We start from the raw sequence: 10,783 nt of genomic DNA, 5'->3' as shown, positions 1-10,783 counted from the left end.
CACATTAATTTCTGACCGAATGAGAAAGTCATTTCATTTCATTTCTTTCAACGACCATATTAAATGGATAAATTACACTTTCTCATATTAAACGACAACAACCACACTGATCATTACTTAAAGTGGGAACATGAATACACTTTCAACAACCATATTAGGATAAACTACACTTTGCACCCTATATTTTGCATTAAATCTCATTTTGGTCCCTACATATGAAATTATAACACCTGCACTTTTGGTCAAATATTACTTTGGTCCCTACACATGAAATTGTAACAGTCATGCCCCTATACTTTTGATCAAATCTCACTTTGGTCCCTATACAAATGTCACTATCCCGTTTCTGTTACTCAATCGTTTAAATGTTTAACAGAATTTAGTCATATGGTAAGAATGTGACTACGACATGAGAGTAAGAAAGGAAAATCATCTACATTTTTCACCAATACACATTTTATCCCAAAATTTTCATCAAAATATGACTGTATTAGACTAAAACAAAAAGGCAAATTGTGAACAATTAGGTAAGAAGATGAACTAGAGTTTTGCATAAAGTGAAATTACAAAACCCTATTTTTCACCGTAACATAGTCTTCTGTCTATTCATCTTTTTTTTTTCTCTTTGATTTCTTTGTCGCGTATTTTATTTTATTTTAAAAACTCTACTTTCTTGTCATTTCGTCACAATTTTTACAATACGAATATATATTTATATATATTGTATTATATAACTCTCATGTGCTTATCACGTAGGACAAAGTGTATTGGTGGGAAACATGGATGATTTTCCTCTCTTAATCTCATTTCTTAATCACATTTTTGTCATATGACTGAATTTTGCTAAAGATTCCAAAATGAAGCAACAGAAAAAGGGATATTGACACTTGCGTAGTGACCAAAGTGGGATTTGAGTAAAAATACAGGGGTTGACTGTCATGATTTCATGTGTATAAAGTGGGATTTGACTAGAAGTGTAGGGGGTTGATTGTCATGATTTCATGTGTAGCGGCCAAAGTGAGATTTGGTGCAAAGTGTAATTTACCCAATGTAAAATTAATCTAAAAAAAAGAAATCACCAATGGAAGGGAAGAAATAACATTTAGTAGTGTTTTGTAAAAACATGCCACTCTAGCTGTCCACATGACGTCATGCCACCGAAAAATGTCGCCGCCGATAGCTATAAGACGGCGTTTTTGAAACACTACAAAAAAGTCAAACACGACATTTCTTAAACATCGTAAACATATAGCGATGGCCACATCATCGACATTTGTAAAAACATTTAGTGACCTTTTTTGGACACAGCTAAAAGCCATATTTCCTATAGTGGCAAAATGCAAAGATGTTCTTTTAGTGAATTGCAATTTGACATTACTTTCGTTTAGTTATTTTTCAAATTTTATTGGCACAAAGTTTGATCATTGACAAAATTTGATAGGCCATTAATGAAGCACAGTGACTATTCATTTGTGATAGTGTCACAACTAATATTGAGAAATTTTCATAACTACCAACTTGACTTGGTTTTAGAAAAAATTATTTAGAGCTCTAAGAGTAAATACATTTAAAGTCTCAAATTGATTTTTATTGATTAAAATAATAAGAGTTGTTACTTCCAAGTTAATTTTTTTTAGACATTTTATCTAGTGATAATGTGGAACGACTTATTCTTTCAACAACTAAAACATTCTAACTGTATAGAGTGCTATCATCAAATCAATTTCTGACCTACTTAAGAGGATCCTTGCTCACTTAGAAAGTCATTTCATTTCATTTCTTTCAACGATCATATTAAATGGATAAATTACACTTCCGTATATTAAATGACATTTCTTTCAACGATCATATTAAATGGATAAATTACACTTCCGTATATTAAATGACAATAGCCATATTGATCATTACTTAAAGTGGGAATAGGATTTGAGCAATATTAAATATGGTTGTGGGAGCAGGATTACACTTTCAACAACCATATCAGGGTAAATTGCACTTTGCACCTTTATATTTCGTACGAAATCTCACTTTGGCCATTACACATGAAATTATAACAGTCAACCTTCTACACTTCTAATCAAATCCCACCTTGATCCCTGCACATAAAATTGTGACAGTCAACCTCTGTACTTTTAGTCAAATCTCAATTTCTGTCCGTAAATTACATATTCACCGCAGCTTATCGGTTGACACCACATCAAAGTTTTGAGCTAATGCTTCCGAGTATTACACATAACTATTTCACCATTCTATTTTCTACATTAAAAAGAATCAAAAAATTTATTTATTGTGTGTAACTATTTTATTTTTGAAGGATTAAATATATCAAGACCTTTTTAACTGTTTGTAAATTTCAATTTATTCCCTCATCAATGAATCCATATATTTTGACCCTTTTAATTAGAAAAATATACCACTTTCACTTATTTTAAACCACTTTAAGAAATGATGTATTTGTATGATTATTATAATTAAGGAGATTAAGATTTATATAGATGGGGAGTAAAGTGATATACGCCAAAAAAAAAAAAAAAAAAAAAGGGTTTTTTGATTTAATAAACCATTTCTTTAAAAAGAACTATTGTATATTACTAAATTATTTCACCAAAAGTTTTAACTTGTTATGTGAATTTTCATGTGGCATGGAGGGTTCTATTAATTTTTAAAGGGTATATTACATTGACCTCTAATAATGTTGTTTTTTTTTTTTTTGTGAAAAAAAAAAATCAAGCTCTATAAATCTATAAATTTTTCATAGTTACATGAATTTCCTGTTTAGTTAGCCAAAGGAATCACAACAAAGCCCCTATTTGGGACGTTATTTTTTTTGCTACAAAAATCACTACAGGAATTTAGAGATTTAACGGCGTTTAATTAATGGCGTTTTATTAAACGTCACTTTTTTTTAAAATTAACGACGTTTTTTAAACGTCACAATTGTTATTAATTAAAACGGTGCCGTTTTGTGATCAGAAGACGTTTGAAAAGCGCCTCCAAATCCGTCTCTCCTCAAGCCCTATCCTGTCTCTCCAAACCTTTATCTTGAAACCCTATTTTGAGCACCGCCGTCTACATATTCGAATCTCTTCCTCTCTCTCTCTCTCTCTCTCAGAGGATCGAATCAATATGAAGTTCTCTCTCTCGATTCGGTGATTCTTCTTCAACTCGGTGATTCTTCTTCTTGAGCACAGAGCGATTGCGACTTCGAAGTTCGATTTTGAGCACCGTGATTTGGAACTCTTCTTCAGATCCGTGATCTTCGTCTTCTTCGATCAGAGGTTAGATGTTTCTTCTGTGCTCTGTTCGGAAATCTTCGTCTTCTTAGATGTTTCTTTCTTAGATGTTTCTTCGGCTCCGTGAATCTCTTCTTCTGTGCTCTGTTTTCACTTTTTGCTTAAATCATTATCTTCTTCGTTTCTAGTTTTACTTATTGTTCTGTTCAAATCACTATTAGGTGATGATCGATGATTCACTTCAGTTTGTCTCTATTTGATTTTTTCTTTCTTTGCTTTTAAGATCTGCATATATACATACAATTTAATTTGTCTATTTATGAATTATATGATGTATAAAATATGTGTGTGATTTCGTTTTGATCAAAGCAATCACTTGATTTTCTTTTTGGTGGTTGTGATTTTTTTTCCCCCTCTGCATTTTACTTGAATTTCTGAAATCTGGAGAATTATGGTGATTATGATTCACATAATTATGGAGGAGTGAAAGGGACATAGTAATTTTAGAATTTGTTGAACATGCCAATCGTCTAATATAAAATTATTTGAATTAAAACTAATCAAAAGAAAATGAACATAGTAATCAGAGTCTGAATTTAAATTATTTTAATATGATTTATTTTTTATATTTAATTAAATTTGCATTTAAAAAAAATAAGTCCTCAAGCCTGATCTTGTGAGTTTGGTGATCTGTGAGTTTTGTCACTCTCAACCTATTTCTGATTGTGTTTGAGCTGTCAGTATATCGTATCATTTGTCTTTTTCAGGTATAAAGGCACATACTGCAGTCAGGAGGTGGCTATCAAAGTCCTCAAGCCTGATCTTGTGAATAAAGATATGCTGAGAGAGTTTGCCCAGGAAGTGTTCATTATGAGGTCTGTTAGATTAAACCCTTGTAGGTGTGGCAGGCACTATTTATTTTTATTTTTATCTAGCATGAGTTAGTTCATCCTTTTCTAAAATTGATAGTGAAAGGAGTGCTCTTTTATGCTTCTAGAGGTTGTGCCAGAATGTAGTAAATTTTTTCCAGTATATCTTCCTGAGGATTGCATAGAGGCAGTCACTTCGCTGGATTCTTCATTGTCCAGGTCAATTTTTTCAAATTTTTTTGGCTTCTTTGTTGCAGGGGTATTCAATTATTTAATCAATTATGTATAAAGTTCATCTGGGTCCAGCTGAAGAGGCTGCTTACTGTTTTTTGGCATGCCTTCAATCTGGACTGAAATGTGGTGATTTTCTAGACAACCTGAGATAGATTTGAAGTTTTGGGTTTGTACAGCTAAAATTGGATTGTTCGTACTTTCATGGAGATTGTTCTGGTTGGAAGAAGCTGACATTAAGAAAATTCTGCCTGTTCTTCTTTTTTTACAACTTATTTTGGTTCTAGGATTTGATGGGTAGAAATGGAATTGTTGTTTATCGTTATATTGGTGAAATTCTGAACCCTGTGATCAATACTGGAAAATTGCTACAGATTGTTATTGGTTTATGAATTGAAAATTTGTTGCATTTCCAATGTTGAATGGACCCAATACAATAGTGGCTATATGATTGAAAATTTGTTATTTTGATTTAAAAGTGCTTTCATTACTTCTAATTCGAACTTTATTGTTAATCCGACATAATCTCGTATTCACTACCACAAACTCATAGTGTACGTACCATGAAACAGTACGTATCTGTTGTAACATGACTTTGTGATGATATGTAACTTTCTGTGTGAGTGATTGGTTGATTGACATAATTAAGGGAAATCATTGAGTTAGTTTTTATCTATTTTTTGAGGTTAATTAGGGACACCAGAGTTCATGGCTTCAGAAGTATATGCTGAGGAATACAATGAATTGGTTGATGGCTTATTTCTAGTTAATGACTAGATATAAGTTATTTTTCTGCCTTTTTCTGCTGTTTCAAAGCCTTAGAAATGACTGATTTGTTTAAATAGTTTTTCCAAGTACAAAACATTTTTCAACAGAATCCTTCAATAAAAATTTCTCAAGGTCTTCTACTATGAATCCTTCAATAAAAATTTCTATAAGCAAATTTCTTTCTATTTATCTATTGTAATGCCAACTGTCAGGTTTGACAACTCTGCCTCCAGCATAGAGGCCATGTGTGATAGAAAAAATATATGGATTTTACAGTACTCACGTCTACATCGCAAATTATAGATGCGAAATAATATTCTTTCCATTTGAAGTTAATTATACTAGATTATGCTTCTACACATTTAATATTCTTGGCTTTGTTGTTAATGTGATGCTTTATGTTATAGAAGAGTTGGTAACACTATATGATAGTATCTATGACTGAAATTGTCACCATTTTTTATCAGATGAGAATTCAGGAGAAAGACTGAAATTTTCAGAAGTACAACTGACAGCGGTGTCTGATTAGCAGTTAAATAATTGCCGGTGAAAATCAAATAAACAATATAAACGCAGGTAATTTAATCCATGTAAGTTAATGCACATTTAGATGGGCATTGCTGCACATTATTTCCATTGAAGCTCATTACAAGTCATTTGTGAAACAAAGGATTGGGGGATCTTTGATGTTTCAAGCCAATCATCCCTGCATTGTCATGTAAATAAATATATCTGTTAAGACCTTAAGTGAGGTAACTAGTGTTCAAAAGGTGTTGTCTATTTAATTGAGGTAACTAGTGTTCAAAAGCCAATCTTTGATCTTTGATGTATGTAAATAAATATATCTGTTAAGACCTTAAGTGAGGTAACTAGTGTTTAAAAGGTGTTGTCTATTTAATTGCAGTAGATGTCTGTAGAACCTGCTGGTACACTTCAGAAATGTGTGATCTTTTCTTTTAGTGGGCTTGAAATTTATTTTGCTAGTTTTTTCTTTTGTTCATGCGATGACAGATGGCTTGTTAAGCTTTTTGTAGCAAGCTATGCTATTACGTATGAGTGGCTATGTAGTGTCAGTGTCGATGTATTGCTTCTTATCAAACTGTGTTGTGCTGTGCTTATGGTGACATAATTTATGCGGCTGTTAAACTAATGAATTATAAAAGTTTACTGAATGTTATGATACATGCGGGACATGATCCGATTAATTATAGTATTTGTTTCATTTGTTATGTTAAAAACCGAGTTGATGATCGGTCTCTTTCTGAACTAACTGCTTTCTTTTATGCTTAGCCTGGTCTGGATTCCATTGGAATCGTTGCTATTTCTCATGGTTGCACTGGTGTGGCAGCACGTGCTTGCAGCCTGGTGGGTTTAGAGCCTACAAGGGTACGATAGTCTCCCCTTTCTTTCTTCTTTTTTGTAGTAGTTGTGGAGTTTATGTGAAGCATTTATGGGTTATGCTTCGCTACTTCCAGGTTGCAGAAATCCTTAAGGATCGGCCTTCGTGGTATCGCGATTGCCGAGCTGTGGATGTTCTAAATGTGCTGTTCTAAAAAAAATGTAGAGTGCTCGTTCTATAATTAATTTGCCCATTAATAGATTGTTAAATTAAGCATCCCAAGATAGCAAATGCTTTCCACTTTGTTCTGGAGAGCAATTGTTATGAAATTTCACATATTAGCAAGTGAAGTAAATTAAGATAATTGTTGTATATAGGTCTATTAACGCAAGTCTTGCCCAATCCTTTTCTACTAGTTCTCTGTATTCATGTTCTCATTTCGAGCTTAACATTTCTTTATCTGATCTTGCTGTACACTTTTCCTATATTTCAGAATGTGCCCCCTGCAATACTACTTAGATTCCTGCGGGAGCACAGGTCAGAATGGGCAGACAATAGTATCGATGCTTACTCAGCTGCAGCTGTTAAAGTTGGTCCCTGTAGCTTACCAGGGTCTAGAGTTGGAAGCTTTTCAGGTCAAGTTATTCTGCCACTGGCTCATACTATTGAGCATGAAGAGGCAAGTAATTTCATCTTGATTTCTTCATTATCTATTCCAAAATTTTGAATATTTACTTGGAATTTTGACATAGATTGTACATTTCATTTCATGGATATTAGTTATTGGAGGTCATTAAGCTGGAAGGTGTTGGACATTGTCCTGAAGATGCAATAATGCCTAGAGACATGTTTCTCTACTTTAAACTCTTCTTTGGACTTCCATTTATTTGATGAACTGGGACATTTTGTAGGAAGCTTCCAGTCCAAATCGTACCCTTGACCTTGCTTCCGCTCTCGAGATTGGACCGGCTGGAAATAAAGCATCTAATGATTATACTTCTAATGGTGGCAGTACAAGATCTGTGATGACAATAGCATTTGAATTTGCATTTGAAGGTACAGTGGAGCATGACTTTGATGTTTGAAGTTTTATATCTTCCTTGTGGCATTATTGGATTAGATTGTAATAGTGTGTTCGTAGATGGATGCTAATGAACACAAAATTTCTGAACTTTGCATACTCTATTTAATAGGTCAAATCAAGAGGAGTTTTAAAAATCTAGTTTTTGAATTCCGTTGTCCCGAAGTGTAGCAATTGGTCTTTTTGGGGGCTTAAAATAAATTTTTTTGCTCTCACTGGTCCATGGTGTGTTCTTTCTTTCTTGACAGGTGTTATTTGGGAGTAGAGCTTCTCAAGTCTGGCAGTGAAGGAAGTGAAACCACCCTCAAAACCCTTTGGCATCACACAGATGCTATTATGTGCTGCTCTTTAAAGGTATGTGCCTTAAAATTTTCAGCTCTCTCTCTCTCTCTCTCTCTGTGACATGGGTCTTGAATTGTCTTCCTATGCTATTATTTTTAATTGTTTATTATTCACAGCTTCAAATTTAAAACGTAATTGGACTTCCAAAAAGCTGAAAGATCAAATGTACTCATCAGTCTTTGATCCCGAGATGTTGATACACAAAGAAAAGAGATTGATTTTTCTAAGGGCAATGAGATTTCATTTTGGTTAGGGTAGCAGAAAATTGGGGTTTGGTCAAATAGCCAAGTGCCATTACTTTTGAATGTCTTTTGGTGATGTCTCTGACTTGATTTGGACCTGAATATAGCACAGAACTGTTAGAAAGACAAACTTTATTTATTTAATGGCTCTACAAAATCAGTAAACTGGCTATTTGAGAATTTAGCATGATAAATTACGTTTGGAACCTGTTTAATCCCAGAGTTTGCAAGGAACTATATTCTCCAAATTTCTAGTTCAGATAGAATTAATTGGATTTGTGAACAAAATATGCTGACAGCATGCACTTCAGGGAATGACGAATGTATGGTTTGAATTTTTCACACATTTACATATCAAGATATCAGTAAAATTCTGGTTTGGGGTAAATTGACAGAGATTATTTGACAGGGAAAACCAAATTCCACAAAAACAGAAAAACGATCAAGCAATGTGGTTGAGTTCTATGCCTTCATAGATTTAAGGACTTCTTTGGAGTATGTCGATTGATTGAAACAAACTAAAACTGATAGTGTATTACTGAAATTGTCACTTGTTACAAGCTTTCAAACAAGAACAAATAACAAGAATACAAAGATAACCGATTGACTAAAAGCTAATTGATACTCCTAGTTAAAAGAAGCTACTCCTAGATAATTGCTACTCCTAGTTATCACATGTTTGTGAATGGGTTTGAAGATCCTTTACTTTGAATTCCCACTTTTGTTCCTTTGCACTAGCCACAACTGCTGCAGCCACATGTCCCTCCTTAATTCCTTGATACACCAAGCATGCTCTCTCCACCATTTGGAAAAGATCCTTCACTTGTTGTAACTGCTCTCCACTTCTGTGCCCACATGCTTCTGGCTGCACTCTTGAAACACAACTCTACTTCAAAGGACTTGTCCACCTTGCACGTTCCTTACTTCAGATCACCTATTAATTCATCTGAGCCACGTCAGCACCTCTGTCGACAGGCCAAATTCAATATTTTAGTACCAACACAAGACCTCTCCTTTTTTATCCATCATACCTTACTAACATTGGGAAGAGAGAGTGTATGTGTTTGTTTAAATAATCTGAATGTTCCCTCCTCAGCTAAAAGCCTAAAACATCTTCATTCATTCACTAATAACACATGGAAAGAGAGATCAAATATCTATTTAAAGGAACAATCCCATATGAATTATTTACTTCCCTGTTGCTGGTATTCTTAGAATTGCTCCAAGCTTGTAACAGATTATTCAAACCCTACGTCCAAGTTGTTACACCATATCCTCAAGTTGATAATTTCTTACCCATGAATTTAGTTTATCTTTTAATTAGTGATGAACAAAATCTTTTCAATTTCGACACAAACGTCTAACTAAATTGATGCATTCTTACAGGTATGTCAGTCTAAAGGCATGTATCACTCCGTTACCTGAGAATGGTTATGGGGCTAATGTTACTAGCTGGCCCACACGCCTTCATTATCCACCAGACAGGCTACTTACCATAAAAATGGATGCCTACAATTCCCGAAAGGAAATATTCAGAACAGAGTCAAAATATTGAAACGATCTTGTAAATGGTTATGTTAATGCCTTCAATTGGAAAGACTTACACCTACGAAATGTGATGGACATGAAGGCTGGATATTGAGGGTGCCTTCCTTTTTCTTCTTCTTTTTCATCTCTTTATATATGTTTACCCTTCTCTAAATCTGGAAGAGTGCTTTTTAATTTTGATTGTTTGAATTCCTATATCATGGGTACTTTGTTCATGGCAGGCTTGCTGCAGCATTACATGATTATGGGATTGATTGCTGGGTTATGAATGTTGTTCTTGTTAGTGGTTTCAATACATTGCCTGTTATTTATGACCGTGGGCTCGTAGGAGTTATGCATGACAGGTATGGGCAATGCACTTTTTCGACTTCTGGTTGAGAACAAATTCACTTTTCCTAATTCCATGTGGTTGAATAGCTCAGACCTCTTAATTATAATTTTTAAATCCTTCTTTCAAATTAAATCATCATCATTGTATCAACTCATTATAGATCAATGGTGCTTGTGCCTGAAGTCGACTCGAGGCATCTGAAAATTTTCACTGATTTCAGTCCACCGAGATTCTACAACTTGAGAAGATCTTTTGAATGTTGGTTTTTAAAGCTTATCATGCTCTGCCTTGTGCTATGGAATATGAAATAGTGGTTCATAACTCTAGATAGTTATTAAATCGTCCAAGAACGGCTTTTTTGTTATCGAACCATTTTCTCTTATCACACAAGGCACTGCAATGTGTGAGATTTTTCATTAATCCTCTTTTGGCTCTTTTAGTAAGATCTTCAAATCTGTCACAGGTGTGAGCCATTTGATACTTATCCAAGAACATATGACCTGTTGAACACAGTGGGACTCTTCTCTATAGAGGAAAAAAGGTACAATTCTTGGTCTTTCTTGTTTGTATCGTGCTTTATTTCATGCATTATACACCTTATATTTTTGGGAAGAACATTACTTTATGTAACACTAACTAAAATTGAAGCAGATGATTATGGGATTGATTGCTGGGTTTGATTTTGGGTTCAATTTAATGAATGGTATTGGATGGAATTTACCTCTGTTAGTTAATAAATGGGTTTTTTTTAATTAAAAAAAATTATTTATAGATTTATCTTGAAAGAATACCTAGAAGA

The 10,783-nt window shown here is 33.9% G+C and overlaps 1 long non-coding RNA gene across 2 annotated transcripts; it reads left to right on the top strand.

Moving 5' to 3' along the window:
* The first annotated feature begins 2,840 nt into the window (after positions 1–2,840).
* On the top strand, positions 2,841–9,992 carry LOC114319361 (uncharacterized). 2 transcript variants are annotated; one of them, XR_014341946.1, is made up of 5 exons: positions 2,841–3,278; positions 4,001–4,108; positions 6,392–6,487; positions 9,492–9,749; positions 9,875–9,992. It is a non-coding gene; the product is annotated as an uncharacterized LOC114319361 (long non-coding RNA). The 2 variants fall into 2 exon arrangements; XR_014341945.1 differs by lacking the exon at positions 2,841–3,278 and having other exon boundaries at positions 3,487–4,108.
* The last annotated feature ends 791 nt before the right edge of the window (positions 9,993–10,783 follow it).

The sequence above is a fragment of the Camellia sinensis genome, chromosome 10 (assembly GCF_055761805.1).
Source record: "Camellia sinensis isolate YWXY chromosome 10, ASM5576180v1, whole genome shotgun sequence".
Lineage (NCBI taxonomy): Eukaryota > Viridiplantae > Streptophyta > Magnoliopsida > Ericales > Theaceae > Camellia > Camellia sinensis.
The sequence above is the reverse complement of the archived record's forward strand: the minus strand, read 5'-3'. Positions and strand labels throughout refer to the sequence as shown.